Source organism: Geotrypetes seraphini, chromosome 9 (genome assembly GCF_902459505.1).
Source record: "Geotrypetes seraphini chromosome 9, aGeoSer1.1, whole genome shotgun sequence".
Taxonomy (NCBI): Eukaryota; Metazoa; Chordata; class Amphibia; order Gymnophiona; family Dermophiidae; genus Geotrypetes; species Geotrypetes seraphini.
The window spans coordinates 51,560,844-51,571,735 of record NC_047092.1 but is presented as its reverse complement, the minus strand read 5'-3'; the positions used below and the strand labels follow the sequence as shown (position 1 = coordinate 51,571,735).

The window sequence follows — 10,892 nt, the reverse complement described above, 5'->3', positions numbered from 1 at the left end:
ATAAATATAGGGGGGTAAATTCCTGGATGATTGGAGAATAAAGCCCAGTGAAAACCAAATCCTATTGAGCAGGATGCCCAGGAGGAAACTGGGACCAAAAATATTGCAGAACAAAGAATTACTTACGTCGTCTGACCTAAATCCTCCAGTCCAGGAGGAAAAACCTGTTTTTTTTTTTTTGTTTTTGGTTTACTGTTTTTATCTTTATTTTCTTGTTTTGTACACACTAACTCTGCTTGAGCTGCTGCAGCAAACGGCACCATCTCACAGTCTGTGACCCGACTGGCTACCATTCAGCAGTTCCATAATAGACGTTATTATTTCAAAGAGATTCTGCAATGCCTTAGGCTTTGGAAAGCACCAGCAAATTCGAGAGGACAGCGGTCAGGGGACACGAGAAAGAAGTTACAACCATATTTAGGAAGCGTTGCAATGAGAGCTGTGAACCCTGTGCAGCCTTCCACAATTTCGACGATACCGGTTTAGGGCTGGGGGGGGGGGGGGGTGGGGGGAGAGCGCAATCCAGCACCCACTGGACGGACTACCTATATGAAGGGGGGTCGGTAAAAAATGGGACATTCCTATGGTGAAGATAGTAGCAGAGCGTCACCATTGAAGGTGAATTTCGCAGATTCCTAAATAGGGGGGGGAACCCTTGCAAAAGTTTGTAATACAGTAGTCGTAAAAGAGATAGAAGTGAACGGCTCGCACTCTTTTCCTTTTTAATTATTATTTAAGAAAAACTGGGACAGAAACCGAGAAGGTGGGGATGCTCGGCCGGAGCGCGCGCCGCCCGCGGGAGAAGCGTTGCAGCCTCCGGCGGCAACTTTGTGAGGAGACGAGGGGGGTGGGGGGCGCGTGGAACGCTCCTCCCCCTCCTGTTCTCAGTGGCGCGCGCACACGTGGGGAGGCACAGGCAGGGAAACCCGCGGAGAGGCTGCTGCTGCTGCTGCTACTGTTCGTGTGCGCGAGGGGAGATTGTACTTACACGCGCGCGCCCCGCTTCAGCGCTCCCTGAGGTAAGCGCGCTGGCTTGGACTGGAACCGAGGGGTGGCGGGAGGTCGGTTCGGGCTGTGCGTACAGGTGTCCCAGGGTCGGACATGTGCAGCGTTCCTCGTGGATTAGTCAGGGGGAGCTGGGAAGAGCTCCTCTGAGTCAGCCTGTGACTGAGGTACCGGTGTGTATGTGCGGGTGCGTATGTGTAACCCTGCCTCGAACTTCCGTGCCCCTTCGCCTCTCACCTCCTCCCCCCCCCCCCTGTGACAGGTGTACAGTCCGGCGCAACTTTTCCTTTTATTTTGACGCTGTAAAGGCAATAGCAGAGGCTGGGAATGTTAAGGATACAAAATTGGGCAGCTGTATGTATACACGTGTAAAATTACACCCCCCCAAAAAAAAAAAAAAAAAAAAAAGCTGGCATGTACTTTTTATGCAGATTGTACATAGGCGTTCCTAGGAGTGGAGCAGAGAGGTAGAGGAGCAGTGATATATGCATGCACTTTATAGAAAAAAAACCTCGGGTACATGCACAGATTTCACCATCTATTTTGTCATTATAAGATAGGTTTAAGTTGGTGAATTTTCGACTTTTCATCTAAGTAACTTGTTTTAAAATGCCCCCAAATAAAAAGTGATCTACCTAGTTAGGGGCCCTTATACAAATCCACTGCAAAACCTGGATTTACCACGGCAATATAATGACTTTATATGCACGGTGGGCCAAAAGTAGGCATACGGTATTTATTCGTTATTTCTTTTTCGTTATTTTTAAAATTTTATTTTACAGGTGTCATGAATAACATTCGTGTGATGTCTTTGTGTCAGTTGCATTGTTTCACGTTTACCTGATTATCGTTCAGTAGTGTATTATACCTGTTAAATACCTGTACAATATACTGCACTGTATACTTACTTCTGGCCCTCCCTTTATATACATTTTTTTGCAGGTCTCAACTTGCAAAAAAAAAAAAAAAATATATATATATATATATATTAAGTCCATATTATCCAGTTAGCGCAAGTTAATCAGGACGTGCTAGCTGGATCAAGCTTTCATGCCCATTCTCTACCCACGACAATACCGCCTGCTGAAATTTTTTAACAAAATTAAATAGCCTGCGATTAGGGGTGGAATGGCCTAGTGGTTAGAGCTGCTGCCTCAGCACCCTGAGATTGTGAGTAGTGAATGACATGGGGACAAATTTTTCCCCATCCCCGCGGGAACCCATTTTCCCATCCCGTCCCCACAAGTTCTTTTCCTGTCCCTGCACCGTTCCTGCAAGCTCCTGCCTCATCTGCACAAGCCTCAAACACTTTAAAATCATAAGTAGCAACATTCTAGAGCTCAGATTGTGATGTCATAATGCCTCATTCCACCAATGCCTAAGCTCCGTCCTCATCTGCACAAGCCTCAAACACTTTAAAATCATAAGTAGCAACATTCTAGAGCTCAGATTGTGATGTCATAATGCCTCATTCCACCAATGCCTAAGCTCCGTCCTCATCTGCACAAGCCTCAAACACTTTAAAATCATAAGTAGCAACATTCTAGAGCTCAGATTGTGATGTCATAATGCCTCATTCCATCAATGCCTAAGCTCCGTCCTCATCTGCACAAGCCTCAAACACTTTAAAATCATAAGTGTTTGAGGCTTGTGCGGTTAAGGCTGAGCTTACAGGAATGGGGCAGGGAGAGGGACAGCGACAAAACTTGCGGGGACGGGATGGGTAAATTGAGTTCCTGCGGGGACAGGGAAAAATTTGTCCCCGTGTCATTCTCTGATTGTGAGTTCAATTCCAGGACATGAAGTCAGAAGGGAGGCAAAGCCGGCGCGAGCAGCAGGTGGAAGATACTGCTCGCACTGGCAAACATTTCATGGGGTTGCCTTGACATTGAGGCAGCGTATAAATTTAAATAAAATTGTAATTTCAGTTGCTATTTGAATCCCCCCATGGGCAATAGCTTAGTCTGCCTAATGGTTAAGCCTTCCTTGAGATCAGCACTGTTTTGTCTTATACTGGAGGTATTATCTTTTAGAGGTCAAATTCAGGATGCTAGTCATGCTGTGGTAACCCGTATGACAGTGTATTGAGGCTGGTAATAGAGAATGACATGGGGACAAATTGTCCCCTTTCCCACAGGAACTCAATTTTCCCATCCCCATGAGTTATGTTGCTGTCCCTGCCCCATCCCTGTAATCTTTGTCTTAACCGCACAAGCCTCGAACACTTATGAATTTAAAGTGTTTGAGGCTTGTGCAGTTGAGGATGGAGCTTGCAGGAATTGGGGAAGGACAGGAAAAGAATTCACGGGGACGGGAAAAAATTTGTCATTCCCTAAAATCTGAGATCATGTTGGCATGCAGAAATTGAGTGTCCTGTTGCATAATGTGAACAGCAAATCTGTCTTAATTTACCTCTTTACGCTGTTCATACGTATGTGACAACCAGGATCAGACTTCCCAATAAGCAGAGTAGGCATTTGCCTAGGGATAAAGGGGGTTAAGGGATTTGGATTTAGCTCATGCCCTTTTCAGTAGTTCAAGGCAGTTTACAGTAAGGCATAGTAGGTATTTCCTTGTTCCTGGAGAATTTACCATCGAAGAGGCCCTTTTCAAAAAGTGCAGTGCCATCTAGGCTTGATGCATTGTTTCATGGGAGTTTCCTACATGCTAAGCCCAGATTTAAAGTGACACTTATGAAGGGATTTTTTAAAAATACATTTTAATGCAGGTCATGCGTTAATGTCATTAGTATGCAGCACCTGCATACAGTTCACATGGAAGCATTTGTTACCTCCTGATTCTATAAACAGCACTTAAAAAATAGATGCTGAGGAACATGACACATAGCGCGTGTCAATCATGAGTTAGGCGCCATTTATAGGCTCATGCCTAGCAGTGCCTAAATCAAACTTAGGTGCCAGTAGGCTTCAAAACTTAGGCACCTCCTATTTATGCTCTATTAACTCAGCATTATCCAATTAGCATGCACTAATCATAACATGGTAGTTAGATAAGGGGTGGGGGGGCCCACTCTCTGACCATGAAATGCCCCTCCAGCAAATATTATTTAAAAAAAATAACGCGTGGATTACTGTGTCCTAACAGGCAAAATACTGCAAAACACTTTAACATATTTTGTAGAGAGCCTATTCATGATTGCTTACCCCACATTAAGAGCTTACTGCTCTTTAGTAAAAAGAGCCCCAGCAGCAGGAGGGTGCCCACTCCCTCCTGCCGCCCACCCTCCCAACAATCAAACACCTGACCCCCCCCCCCCCCACAGCAGCAGGAAGGATGCCTGCTCCCTCCCATTGCCACAGCCCACCCCCTGACAACCAAACACCTGCCCCTCCAGCAGCAGGAGAGATGCCCACTCCCTCCCTGCCACTGTCACCCAAACCCCCATAGGAGGGGCTTTAGGTGCCTGGGCCAGTCACAGACTTAGGTTCCTCCCTGGCACTTCCCAGAATGCACTGAGAAGAGGAAGTCCCTCGATTTTGAAGAGGCTGGCCAGCCAGCCAAAGGGAGGGAGTAGGCATCCCTCCAGCCGGCCTTCGTGCCAAAGGTCTGGGTGGGGGGTTGTTGGCGGATTGGGTGACGGCAGCAGGGAGGGAGGGGCCTCCCTTCTGCTGCCTAGGTGTCAGGTATTTAGTTGTCAGGGGGATGGGCAGTGGCAGTGGGAGGGAGTAGGCATCCCTTCTGCTTCCCGGGGGAGGGACAGGTGCTTGATTGTCTAGGGGGTGTGTGGCAGCGGTGGGGTGAAGAAGTGGGCATCCTTCCTGCTGCTGGGGGTGTAAGGTTCTGTTTGTCACTGGATACCAACAGTGGTGGTGGGAGGGAGTGGGCATCCCTCTTGCTAATCTTCAATTCAGGGGTTTCTTTTTTTTTTTTTTTTGTGGTTGGGGGGGGTGTGTTGAGCTGTTGAGCCTCCTTACTTTTCCTGTCAGTGCCTGAGCCAATCAGTGCTCAGGCACTGACACCTGCACTTTTCATAGTGCCAGCACAGTACCAGCATCCCAGGACCACTCACTGAATTTTGGTCACCAAAAGCCAACGCTATGCTTGGAGAATCACTTGGCAATGATGAAGAATTGCCTGGAGTGCTCGTTTAAATATTGATGAGCTCATTTGCATGGCAGAATTGAAGAGTGCTGGGAAGCTCAGAAAAGACCACGGTAAGCCGTTTTGATAACCCGCCGCTAAAATATATGCATACTAAACCTGCTGGAACTGGTTCAGCAACCATGTTAAAGGGCACGTTAAGTTTTGAGAATTTGGGCCTAGATTCCTTGGTTCTCAACTCATTGCTCTAATCACTAGAGAGCAGCTGCCTTACCATTAAAAATCCATTTTGTGAAGACCATTCAGCTCAGGTTTCAGGGAGCACACTCCACATTGCAACGCATCCGCTGTCTATGATTTTGTAGGAGGGCAGCTGGAGATACAAGTGCACTAGTCTAGTGATATAGCCACAGTTGGGCCCACCCACTTTAGGCTCAGACCCACCCAAAATTCTTGCATCCTTTTTTATGGCTGGTGGGATCCTCAAGCCCCCAACAGCTGCTAGCAGCCTCTGGCAGTAAGAACTCCTCCGTCTCCCACTCGCTGCCTCCCACAGCAAGCACTGATATTATGCTGGTCGCCCTTCTGCCACACACGCTCAGTTTCATGCGCGTGTGGGGAAGGTGTGGCGGCAGCAGCACAAGGACAAGGCCATGGGCTACAGCAAGTGGGAGGAGGAGGAATTCTTGCTGCTGGAGGACATGTGCAGCTGGTGGGGCTTGGGGGTCTTCACCAGCTCAGACATTTTTAATGCTTTGAGTTGGCCCCGGGAGAGGGGATGTGGAGACCCTATGTTTCCGCCCAAAATTTGTCTTAATTTGCTCTGGTGTTGTTACTTACATTTTAAAATGTTATTTTATTTATTTGTGGTTTTGGTTTTTATTTTATGACCAGTCAGTTTCTTCTTGATCCATTGGTCTTCCATTTCATTTAGAACCAAGGCTTCATATTTGGTACCATGAGCCTTCTTTCACAAGCACTGGGCACTAATTCCTCTATTTTATGCCGTCCCCCAACATATCCAGCCAGGGACAGGGCACCATGAACTAGGACTCCTTCCAGCAGTTGCGTTAATGCGCCTGAATCTGGATATTGTGGCACCCTTAAGCAATGACCGCAGCTCCTTACTTCCCCTCTTCTCCAGATGCTAACACAATCTGTTATTAAAGGCAGTTAATAAATCCCAATAAATAAATATTCCATGGTGATGAGACAGGAAGACAACTGCAGATTCAAACTGGGGACTTTATAAGCATGGCAGTGAGTGGAACTGCCATTGGGCTGACCCACGGTAAACAGATGTTAATGATACGAAGTACTGTATATCAAATCACTGTGAGCTTAATAGAACTAGAAAATTCATGTGGGACGAACTCCCAAGTGGGAATAAGACATTTTACCTATATTATAGTGCAGGCTGATATGTTTCAGAAGTTCTATAGCTAATAACATTAATCTCATGGATCATTGCTCATGGCTTTGTTTTGACAGATCACAAAATATTGAGTTTTTAGTTTGATTTACTGAAATGACAAGAATTACTCTAGGTGAATTATTTACTTTGTATGGGAATGATGTAATGGCCTTCTTGTTTCTATTTGTATTGCTAGAACCCCGGTTACCGTAAGTATGATTATGCATCTAGAAAATGAATGAATGTCATTTGGATAATTCATGTAATTAATTTTTTTAATGTTCTCAACAAATAGCAAACAATTCTATTCCATTTCAATTAATGGAAATAATTGAATTAGGATATGTTCAAGTATTTATGTAGCTGCTACCTATTCTAGCAAGGGTTCTTGGCATGACCCAGCATTGAATGCAGGATAGTGGGTCAAGTTCTGTAGCAGTGTGAAACCCAATCTGTGTTCAATTTCAAAGCTTACTTGAGGGGGGATTTGTATGAGTGATGAAATTAAGGGCTCCTTTTACTAAGGTGCGCTAGCGTTTTGAGCTAAAGATTAGCGCGCGCTAACCATGCGCTAAATGAAAAATACTAACGCAAGCTCTATGGAGGTATTAGCGTTTAGTGCGCGCAGCATTGTACACCTTAGTAAAAGGAGCCCTAAATGTTTAGGTATTTTGATAGCATTTAGAAAAAATGTCAAAATTTATCTTTTTGATAAATTCGTCTAATGTTATCATGAATTTTAATGCTATTGTTGTACTATCGCTGTTTTTGTTCAGCTTTTCATTATTGTTAACCACATAGAACTGAGAGGCTGCAATATAAAAATAAAATTTATTATTAAATATCTGTACAGGTAAATAGTGTGATTTATACTAGAGAATGACACGGGGAAAAAATCTGTCCCCGTCACCGCCCCATCACCGGCCCACCATCCTCTGCACCGCCCCGTCACCGCCGTTCCCTTCACCGCCCCATCACCGTCACCGCCATCCCTTTCACCGCCCCGTCACCGCCACTGCCATCCCATTCACCGCCCCGTCACCGTCCCCGCTGCATCCATATAAGCCTTAGTACTGTAATATTTAGCTTATTCCTTTCTTATAAATCAAAGTTCCTGCTGCTGAACTAGAGAAAGAGATGTTCAGCTGGCAGGGCTTTGTTTATAAATTTTTATCAACACAACTAATATACTATTTTATCCTAAAGCAAAAAATAAATAAATAAATATAATTTTTTTTTCTACCTTTGTTGTCTGGTTTCTGCTTTCCACATCTTCTCATTGAATTCCTTCCATCCACTGTGTGTCTTCTCTCTGCGTCTTCCATTTGCTGTTACTGTGCCTCTCCCTTAACCCCCCCCCCCCCAATTGGTCTAGCACCCATCTTCTTCCCTCCGTTCCCCCATAGTCTGGCATCTGTCTTCTTCCCATTCTGTCTTCCACATTTCCCTTCGGGGTCTGTTCCTCTCCACCCTCCTTCAATGTCTGTCCTATTCCTTTCCACCACCACCCTTCCCTCCCTCCTTTACCATCTGTTCCTTTCTACCACCCTTCAGCTTCTCTCGCGTGGCCTATCTATCTACCTTCCTCCCTCTTATTTTCATGGCACGTTACAATGTAATTTGTGCAAGCCACTGGAGCCTGCGAGCTCGGTCCCTGTCCCATCCCCACAAACCATCTCGCTTCTGTGCTCCTATTTTCCCCATTTCTAATATCTCCCATATGTATCTGCCATTGCCCCCCCCTGTGTCCATATACCATCCCCATGGCATGTCCCCTTTATGTCTCTGTCCCTATGCCCCATGCACATAATTTCCCCTCTTTCTGTTACCTTCCTGTGTCCAGATTTCCCCTATCTTCCTCTTCCATACCAGTGTGTCTCTTCTTTTCAACCCCATCTAGCTTTTTTCCCTCTTTCTTTCCCCCCCCCCTGCTTCTAGCATCTGGCTCACCTGCCAGTCCTTCCCTTTCTTTCCTGCTGTGGGTTTTTCTTTCCGACTTCATCCCCTTTCCCTTTCACTCCCTCCTTCCAAATTGAGCCGGGAACCCTAGCGATCGCACGGTCCCCGCAACTCACACCCGCCTGCCCAATCGATTCTAGTGTTTAGCCAGCTCTCTCCCTTCTCCTCACCTTAGTTTGTAGATTTTCTTTTTCGGCGACCCGCACGCTATCAGAGAGCCGCGCACTCGCGGCTGCTCAGTGTTCAATCTTCTGCTCTGCTGCAACTTCCTGTTTCCGGTTGCGTCAGAGCAGAAGATTGAACACTGAGCAGCCGCGCGTGCGCGGCTCTCTGATAGCGTGCGGGTCGCCGAAAAAGAAAATCTACAAACTAAGGTGAGGAGAAGGGAGAGAGCTGGCTAAACACTAGAATCGATTGGGCAGGCGGGTGTGAGCTGCGGGGACCGCGCGATCCTTCATGCCTCACTGCGGGGACAAGACCATTCACCGCCCCGCGGGCGGTGAATGGCCTTGTCCCCGTCGCCGCAGCGACTGCTAGTTTTCTTCCCCGTTTTCGGCGGGTGACCCGCGGCTAAAATGCGGTGGCCGCGGGTAAACCGCCACCGTGTCATTCTCTAATTTATACATCATTTTTTAAGTTGAAATTGTTATGCTCTATCAAATGGTTTCTCAGAGAGTTATTCAGTCTATACTATTATCAGTTATTGATAATTGTAACATTGCATAGTTAGGGCTCCCAGATAAACAACTGAAAAGATAGCAAATTATTCAAAATGCATCAGCTAAACTTATATTTGGTAGTGCTTTATTTGAATATGTTACACCCTGGTACAATGCGAAGGTGAGACAGCAGAAGAGGGACTTCTGGAAGATAGAGAGGAATTGGAGGAAACATCTCAATTTAGCTGCAAAGGAGATCTATATGGCAGCTTTGGATAATTATAAGGAGTTGGTACTTTCGGTGAAAAAGGCAAATTGTGGAAACATCTTCAGAAACTAAGGAACTATTTTATCTTGTGAATTCACTGATTACTCCCAGAATTAATAAGAACACATTGCCAACTTGTGAACAATTTGCAGCTTATTTTTTGTCAAAAATCTCGTTGTTAGAGGATGTTCAGGTAGATTGTATTGATGTTGGAAGTGTTGCAATTTGGATAGAATTTGCTTCTATTGGTTCTGCTAAGGTGCTTTAGGCAATTGATACAGTGGGGTTGTCCAATTGTTTATTAAATCTTTGTTCAACGGATGTATTGAAGGCCTTGAAAACTGAGATAGCATCTTCTCTTGAGATGATTATTTCACGTTTCTTAACCATAGGACACGTCCCAGATACGTTGAAATGAGCAGTACTTAAGAACTCATCTTTGGATGCTTCAAAAGTGGAACATTTTCGGCCCATATCAAATTTGATGTTTATGGCTAAAGTAATGGAAAAAGTGGTTTTACAGCAGTTGGAGGATTTTGTATATGTCTAGATGATTTTCAATTTGGATTTCGTAAAGGTCATAATATGAGTTATTGTTATTATCCCTTTGTGAAGAAATCTGTAAAGGTTTTGATAAAGGGAAGTATTTTTTGTTATGCCCTCTTCTATTAAACTGCACTAGCAGTTTGTAGCGCAGAGAGCCGCACTAAATGGCCCCCGCTGCTCCCGACGCTCATAGGAAAAACTTTCGCATTTCAGGCTAGTGCAATGAATTCATGTTGGAATACGCTTATTCCCCAAGTTCAGTCTTATTATTTATTTAGAAAAATTCTTAAAACTTATCTGTTTGATAAATATGTGACTTAATTGCCATTCTGTATTTTCTGAGAACTTTTGATTTGCTTATGTAAGTAATTCACTGTTTCAGCAGTTCTTTCTTGCTGTATACCACCTTGAACTAATGGTTTGCGGTATATAAGAATAAATTATTATTATTTGGCTTGGCTGGAAAAATAGTGAAATGGTTAGAGTCATTTCTTTCTAACAGAAATTTTTGTGTGACCAAAGTTAGATGCACAAATGGATTTTTTGATCTGGTATGTGGAGTATCTCAGGTTCTATCTGCTATGTTATTCAATTTATTTATGGCCCCACTTGGCAAGTTGTTTTTGGAGTTAGGAGTTCATTATCAGCTATATGCAGATGATTTGCAATTTCTTTTTCAGGTGCCTGCTGATTGTTCTGAGGGTTTTCAGTTGCTATCTACTTATTTTGATACTCTTGTAGATTAGATAGTAAACAATGGACTTAATTTGAATATTGTAAAGACAAAAATTCTGTAGCTATCTGTTACTGGTTTTCAGAATGCTTCTGTCTTTTTTTAGTATGATGGAGTGCTAATTCCAATAGAGTAAGAGATAAAAAGTTTGGGGGTATTGGATTCTTCTCTGTCTTTCTGCGGGCACATTGCCTCAGTAGCAAGGATAGTATTTTTTAAGATTTGGGTAGTATTGCAACTGCATAT

The 10,892-nt window shown here is 44.6% G+C and overlaps 1 protein-coding gene across 3 annotated transcripts in view; it reads left to right on the top strand.

Annotated features, from left to right (window-relative positions):
* Positions 1–912: 912 nt before the first annotated feature.
* The window catches only part of MET (MET proto-oncogene, receptor tyrosine kinase), a 207,473-nt gene continuing 197,493 nt past the window's right edge, over positions 913–10,892 (top strand). The window contains exon 1 of one of the 3 annotated variants that reach the window (XM_033959614.1): positions 913–1,019. The gene's annotated coding sequence lies outside the window, so the exon portion shown is untranslated. Of the gene's footprint in view, positions 1,020–1,051; positions 1,193–10,892 lie in introns of those variants that run through there. The other 2 variants (XM_033959617.1, XM_033959615.1) reach the window with 2 other exon arrangements.